The sequence below is a fragment of the Fringilla coelebs genome (assembly GCF_963513975.1).
Source record: "Fringilla coelebs genome assembly, chromosome: 12".
Lineage (NCBI taxonomy): Eukaryota > Metazoa > Chordata > Aves > Passeriformes > Fringillidae > Fringilla > Fringilla coelebs.
In genome coordinates this window covers 3,128,841-3,137,119 of record NC_140038.1, presented here as the reverse complement: position 1 = coordinate 3,137,119, position 8,279 = coordinate 3,128,841, and positions in this window count along the sequence as shown.

Below are 8,279 nucleotides of genomic sequence, written 5' to 3'. Positions count from 1 at the left end.
TGCTTGTATCCCCATTTCTGTGTTCTGTTTATGCTGGATGTTATGATCTGTTCCTTCAAGACTGGATCTGAAGAGCAAAGTTTTGTTTTGGTTTGGTTTTGTTATCAGCCTGCTCCCCCACGGCTGGTGGGAAACAGAGATGGGGCAGTACATAGTGCAGGTTTTGCTTGTTGCTTGGCTTTTTGTTTTGCTCTTGCTCTTGCTTTTTGCTTCTGCTCATTAGTTAGTTTAACTAAGCAGTCCAAATTTTTCCCTGGACTGTTTTTCCTTTCCCTATTTTGGAACCACTCAAACCTGCTCCGGACTGGGCCCTGGGAACACCAAGAGTTGGCACCTTGTGGCTGCAGCAGCTGCCCCAGCACCGGAGGGACTGATAACAGAGCGACCACTCCCAGGAGAGACTTTCTGAATTTGTCATCTTTTTCAGAGCAGTGAAAGAGTGTTGTCACCCAGTATTGTTCATTTTGTGTGCTGGGGGTACTGTGCCTGTTAAATAAACAGGTTCTTCCCACTTCTGTCCAAGGAGTCCTTCCCGAACCGGCTGGGGGGAGGGACTCTGTGGGTTTGCTTTGCCCCTTTGGAGGTTGTCTCCCAGATTTGCCCTAAACCAGGACACGCAAGAGCAGCCAAAGCCCGGGCACAGGAAAGCACATTTGTGAGGGAGTTGTGTCTGGCAGGGAGGACATCAGGAGGAGCTCTGCCGGGGGACGTCGGCTGCCCCGCTGTCTGCCATGTGGCAAGGTATGTAAATCCCTGCCGTGGGATCCTGCTGTGCACGAGTCACCAGATGGTGCTCTACATACAGACTTGAAAGTTCTTTACCTTAATGTGGGAACTTCTACGGCCTTTGAGGAAATAACGATGTTATTTTTGTGAAGCCTTTCCTTTAAAGTTTAATTTGCATCCTAGTCTTTTCATCTCAAATAGCTTTTTTGTTAAGCTGTTTATTCAGAACAGCTTTGGTGCTGGGATTTTTGAGACAGAATTTACAGCATGAGACTTCCATCCAGGTCTGCTGAAAATATGTGAGTAAAATATAAGAAAATACGTAGTAATATAATTTTTACATCGCTTATTTGCCTGCAACGGGAAATAAATATAAAGAATCTTCTGCACCACAATGGATGACATCACAAAAGTAGTACCACATAAGAAAAGAAATCTGAGGACGTGGTGAGGATTAAATAACAGGTAGAAAGCTTTTGCGATTAAAATAGCTACAGCATAGTAGAGCATTCTTATCTTTTAGAAATATAATGCCAAGTATATCCAAATCCTACTCATCTTCCCTCTGAAATCCTATACCTATCCTGCTTCAACTAATAGTTTTAAGACAATTAACAGAAATACTGAGAATATGGATGCCTCTTTTTCTTTTTCATCACCTCCTAAAAAAGAGGATTCACCTCATTAAAGTATCTATTAGAAGTCACGTGCACTACGACTGACGATCAGGACAGCAGCAATTTATCAGAGCCCGCATTTGATTTTCTCCTTGAAATGTTGGGAACCGCCCAGGAGATGGCAGCAGATGGCACTCGGGGGGCAGGAGCGCCGGGTGAGCCTGCGAGATGCTCAAATCAGCGCCCGGTTCCCAATTACACCGGGTTTATCTTCTACCCAGCAAGAACTCAACTCATTAATTTTGTTCTTTGCGGAGCGGCAGAGAGAACAAAGCCGCGTGAGGCTTTCACAGTGTTGCACTCAATCGGTGTGTAACGTTGTAAAAATATAGCAGCACTTTAAAGTAACTTGTCATTTTCATAAAATTTATAATTACTCGAATCATTTATTTCCCTACATGAATGCTATTAAAAATAGTTTCACGGGGAGCACAATTTGTTATGAAGTGAAGGTCAATCTCATTTAGATCACTGTAGCAGGGATCCTAATAACATCCTGGCAGAAACGAGATATCTCATTACAGAAGTTGTATTTTGTTTGAAATATTAGGTCGTCATTAACTGAGCACTAAAATACACATAATATTGGATGACATAAATTATTCCCCTGAAAAACTGCCACACACAGAGGTGGTAGAACAATGATGAGAGTACAACACAAAGCTTAACATTTTCTACCTTTTCTAGCTGGATTCACCTACTTAATATCAGTTTGGTTTGCTGCCGCTTCTGGGTACTGAGCCACACCTGAGTTGCTAGAATTATACAGAGACCTGGTTTCAGACTGTGACACTGCAAACTACAACTGGTAAGAAAGATGTTTAATTTTCCTTGTAACAGCTGAGGAAGGTGCCCTCCAGAAAATACCAAAATTTGAAAGGAAAATAAATTTAAAATAGAGAGAGTACAGAAGTAAACATTGCTTTTAGAAATACAAGAGAAGGAGTTACTTTGCCTTTAATTATCTTTACCCATTTGGAAAGTACCAATTGGTTTTTCTAGGCCTTTCATTCTACTGGAATCACTGCTGAAGGTATGGATGTCTTTGAATACTTCTCTGGAGCTGTATCACAGCACCTAATACCTGGCAGGATCGTGCTGGGCATCTGCTCCAAGCCAGTCAACAGCACCCAGAAAGGGATCACAGATGATCCATGGCAGGGAGCTCAACAGTTACAGGGGCCCTGCTCCTCTTACAGGAGCCCTCCAGAGGCTTCAGAACACCACGGGATCAACTGAAGACCACAACACACTGTGAGGCACAGCAGCAGCCTCAGGAAACCGCGAGCAAAGCAGAAAAAGAGGTTATGCTGATTTCCTAGCACCTTGAAGTGCATCCAGGAAAGGTTCTGCATCCATGGAGTGCGTGCTGTAACAGCAACACCCCCTTTCCTTCCAGCAGAACAGGTTTAACCGTGGGTAGGTACTCTGCAAAGGCTGTGGTCAGAATGTGTGTACAAACACACACACTCAACCTGGAGAAGCTCACAGCAGCTCCAGATGGCACTGAGACAACACTTAAGTGTTTCTGTTTTGCAGAAGCAAAGGCAGCCCTGCTGGTTTGTGACTATAGCTTGGGTTTTTTTAAAATTTCCAACTGGAAGTTGGGATTTTTTAAAGAATACTGATCAAATTTCCAGATAGAAAAGCGCTAGTTACAAGAATGAAATATTTTCATTATATTTTCAGCTGCAGATTATGTCATGAACTCAGACAGTAGTGCTTAGCATCTGAGGCAGGGAGGCCCCACAACATCTTACAGAGACACCCCACGTCCCTGTGCCCCCCAAGCCACATCCCCAGGGTTTGCCACCACATCACCAAAATGAAGCTCTACCCATCATGTAACAGGGACACAGGGACAGGCATGTTGGATGATGAGCCTATCATGCAGTGCTTACACAGGAAGTCTATTTTTTTTAAATTTTACTTTCTGCCTGTCACTGACTTACTATATTTACATCAGCTTTAAAATTTTCTTTTTTATCAGTTTTCTTTGTGAAAGACTTTCTTAGTAGGTAAAACACAAACATAAATAGCTACAGTGAGAGAACTGTGAATTGGCTTGAAGAGGGTGCTGCAAAAGGCAATACAGGAATACAGAGCATGTGCAAGAACAGGCAAGGCACTGTCCAAAGACCACAAAAGCTTATAGAAAATGACCTTAACAGCTGAATTTTGAACAAAAAACCAGCAAACAAGCAGTAAATGATGATCAGGTAAGGTGAAACACTTTAAGGCTCTTGGAGGGTGAAGTCTCAAGAACATTTCTGCTGAAACCAAGTAAAAGTCCACACCTCTTCATTTCTGCCTGTGCATGGCCCTGAGAGGTAGGCTGGTGTGCTTTTTCCTGAGGACCATCCAGAAAACAGAGTGGATAAAAATCTGGGTTAAAAATACACCTTCTTTTGCCTGAGTTATTTTTTCCTCCAATCTGCTGCCTCCACTTGGTCTCCATGGTTACACAAATACTTCTGGTGGTACCTTTGCTACTGTCATGTGAAGAAGGGTTAGGGAGAATGGAGAAGCCAGCAGAGGGCTGCAGAAAGGGAAATCTCATCACAGGATGCTCGGAGATTTCACAAGCCTTGCCTTTCCAGCAGGTCTGATTAAAGAAGTCCCCAGCCCAGTGCCCTCTGCAGCAGTGGCAGCTGTTTGTGCATAGGACAGTGTCACCCTCTCCTCCAGCAGTGCCTCGGTGCAGCAGAGAGGATGCAGGGCAGTGCAGACAGGAGGGATTTGCCTCTGCTGCCAGGGAAAAGCCATGGAACACTGATGTCATTTTCCAGGAGACAGATCCTGAAAACTGAGCTGACTGGAGCTGGCAGAGAACTCATGCAGAAAATGTAATGATGGGGGAGCCAAGAGGGAGAAGGTGCTATTTGTAGTTTGGTGCAAAAGACTCCAAAGAACAGAATGGACAGTGCCATGATTTCTCACTTTTTCTTACAGCAAAAAAATGGATGAACTGCACAGATTCAGCTCCTCTCCAGCACCAGAGTGGACTTGGAGGCCAACCTACACCTATTTCATAACAAAAACAATGCTAATGTACCTCTGGGGAAACTGCCAATGCCAGTGACATGTTTCTAAACAGAACTTCTGATCTCTTGCTTTTCGAATTATTATATCAGTCCTCTGGATCTATATGCAGAATTGCTTCAGAGTTTGTCTAACATCAGACTTCTAGCTCCAAACTGGTTTTCTGTGATACTTCTCAAATCTGAAAGGTCTCTCTCTAACATGCCAACCCTTAGCATGACACAATGACTGCTATCAAATATAAATTTAGAAATAGAGATTAGAGCACACAAACATCCTTTATATATTTGAACAAGGATACATTATTATATCAGTTCATGAAAATAGTATTTAAATGCAGTGTATATAGGTATTTATTACCAAAATTGTATCTCATGTAGGTTAATAGATGATAAAGATATAAAGAAAAGATAATGAACTAATGTCAACCTATGCTGCTCATTCCTTTAGCATCCCCTTCAGTAGCAATAAAATGGACCTTGCTTCCAACATTTGATCATTACCGAGAAGTCCCCAGTGCTCAAGCCCATCAAAAAGTGAAGAAATGCACAGAGTGACTCCTATGAGATCATTTACTCCCACTGAAGAGCAGTTAATGGATTGCAAGTCATGACTGGCATTCCTGGGAACCACAAAATCAGGTGGGTGGGATCAAAGTGGTAAGAGATCTCTTCTCCTCCAGAGCACATGAACGACTGGATTTCACCACTGCTGCCTTCTCCACCTTACACTGACAGTCCCACTTCTCCCCTCTATTCACTGGTTTACAATACTGTGATATGGGTGCTCTCATATTCTAACTGTACTTCCAAATACTGAAAAGATTGACTGGCAAAATGTTTGTCAGGTAATCTGTCATTTTTACTATGCATCCTTCAGTGTTCATGGACCTTTCCAGGCTATTACACACTTCAAAGAAGCTTATGATTACCTCCTCAGGAGCTGGAGAAAAAGCATGAGATCATTCTACCTTATTCATTCAAATGGAGTTAACTCATTTTTATAACATTTGCTAAATTGTTTGTCCCAAAAGCAAGAGTACGCTTTTACTTTTGTAAAGCATGCCTGCAAATGAAAATTACTTCTACTGTGGAATTTTCTACAAGCCTTGCCAGATGAGTGATTTATGGCAGTCCAGACTCAACTGCACCAACGCAACATGCACTGTGCCCACAGAATTTAACTCCTGGTGTTTAAAAATTCTGAGAGTTGAATCGGGCATCATTAAACTGGAGGTCAAACAACATCATTATTGTATTTCCTTGCACATTTGCCTCTGCTTTTCTGAGTCTGCAAAACAGCTTCTGCAGCCACTTACCTTAAACAGGTGTTCCAGTCTCTCTGAGTGCCACTGAGGGAACCCCGGCCAGCCCCAAGACGGTGAACAGCAGGGCGGGGGCAGGGAGCTCTCCTGTGCCCCGGCGGTATGGAGGGCAGCCAGGCTGATCACCTCCAGCAGAGGAGATACTGGAACAGCTGAAGATGAAGGAGCCGACTCTTAGGTTTATTTCAGGAGCTCTGGGGAGCCCCTACAACCTCAGGGGGCTCCTGCTGAGAGCCCCGGGAGAGGTGCCAAGGTTACATTAAAGGGAGGTGGAAATCTAAAGTAGATAACATTTGCTAACCAATAAGAAAACTTAAGGTATGGATACTGGGGGAATGGACATTCAGGACAGAGTATGGGATAACACTTGGGGGGTTTACCCCTGGCCTCTGGCTGATCACTCGGCGTTCTGGACCAAAAGTTCCCGATGGAGGGGATGGGATGCTGAGTGACTGACAGAGACAAAGGGTGGGGATTTGGGGATGATCTCAGCAAAGGAAAGGGATTACACAGGTAGAGAAAGGGGATACAATCTGGGGTAAACCATTTGGGGAAAATAAGGGGATACAAAACCAAAACCATTATAACACATAAAAACACACTACAACAAGCAGGCACCCAGCCAAGCTGCCCAGTGTATGCCACTGGGAACCAGAGACTGAGCCCTGGCAAGGTCACACATGGGCCCCTCACTAGCACCCATTCTGCACTCGAGACCTTTGGGCCACTCTTGCCCTGCACCCATCCAGCCTGTGATCCTCTCCCTCTCCCACAGGCTGTGGAAGTGCAGGATATCCCTGTACTCATTTCTGGTGCATCTTTCTGAAAATACTGCTATGATGACGGTCACAAGCAGTGGAATGCTGAGTAAACATTCTCTGAGGAATTGTAAAGAGGTTTAAAATGTTTTAAAAGCAAAAGCATATCTTGGCAGTCAAGCTACCTGTCCACATCAAGAAAGGTGGAGATCTAAGCAGCAAAGCTGTGCTGGAGACAGTTCAATCCAACTCAGTTAAGCCAGAGACTGAAATTGCAGCCAGTGTTCACAGTGCTTGTTCCAACCTGCTTTCCAGCAAGCCTTGCTGCCTTCTCTCCTGGGAATTGCCTTGCCCCACCTCACTTCAGCAAGCCATCCACCCTTCCTCCTCTCTGCAGAGAGCTAGAATTCCCTGCCTACATTCCCATGTGTGGAGGAGGGGCAATTTCTGATGGCACCTTACTATTCACCCCATTTTCCCCCTCAATGTCACTTGGCTGGTGTGCCATGCTTGGCACGAGATGCCAGCACAGGCCCACACCTTATCCCAGACAGAGACTGCAAATCTCAGTCTGACAATACCCAAAGTTTTACATGTGTTCTCCAAAGAACCAAGAGTATTTTCCTGCAAAGACCCCAGCCTGGCACCCACCACTCTATGCATGAAAGCAGCAAGGCAGCACTGCAAAGAAGAGTGCCAGGCACTGCTGTATTTATGAGTTTTTCAGGAGCCATGCTTAGAGGAACACTCGGCATTTATCTTTCAGGCAGTGTGAGTCCAGCCCACACAAACCCTGTGCCAGCTTGAGGCACTGCAGTCTCCCCACTCCTCCTCTCTCCCCACGACTCCCTGGTGTTCCCTGGATGCAGAAACCTGCAGCCCCTTGGCTCCCCTCCAGGCACAAAGTCCTGGCCCTTCCTTGCCAGCTCTCAATGTCAAATGCAAAAAAGGAACCCCAAGAGTCTCTATTGAACACCAGTTCCTATGAATCTATAAAAGTTTATGTGAGATCTATCTAGCTATCTTTCTCTACCTGTGAAGGCAGAGGGAATTAGTACAGAAAATCAGATAAGACTGTTAATTTCAATGTTGAAATTGTGTAACAGCATTGTACTACAGTCTTTCTGTGAGTTTTTAAATATCATTGATCCTTTCCCTATCAAATTGCTCTTTAAAAGGCTTTCTCTCTATCAACTTTTAATGGCTTTTTTGATAGTATCTTCTATATAGGCTTTTAAAAATACCATATGTCACAGGATTGTAATATAAAGCCCATATAAACAGCACATAAAAAGCAGAAATTAGAAGACAATCACAACCTAAAAGCCATAAATTCAGTGCAAAACCTCATTAATTGTGCAACCAACTTTAAGCATATCTTCTGGGTATATAAATTCATTTTTAGTGTCAGAAAACGGTCTGATAACACTTCCAAGATTGGGAAGCTTCATCCATGAACATATAAGGACTTGAAATGAAAGCTGAAAAAAGACTTAGTATCTCCATGGTATCCAGAACTGGGTCTGGATATAACTTCCCAAACTGTAGGAGGAAAAAGAACTAACTTTGCTACCATGGAAACAGAGCAGTGCAATATAACTGATTGTTACTTGTCTGCCTTTACAAGACCAATTGCTAAAATGTTAAGGCCTTCATTACCACGGGTAGTTTTGTTTCCACCTGAGAAGTAAATCTGCAGGAAAGGACCAAGAACAATCTCACCAAACCAGGGGAAGCAGCCCAGGAATGACA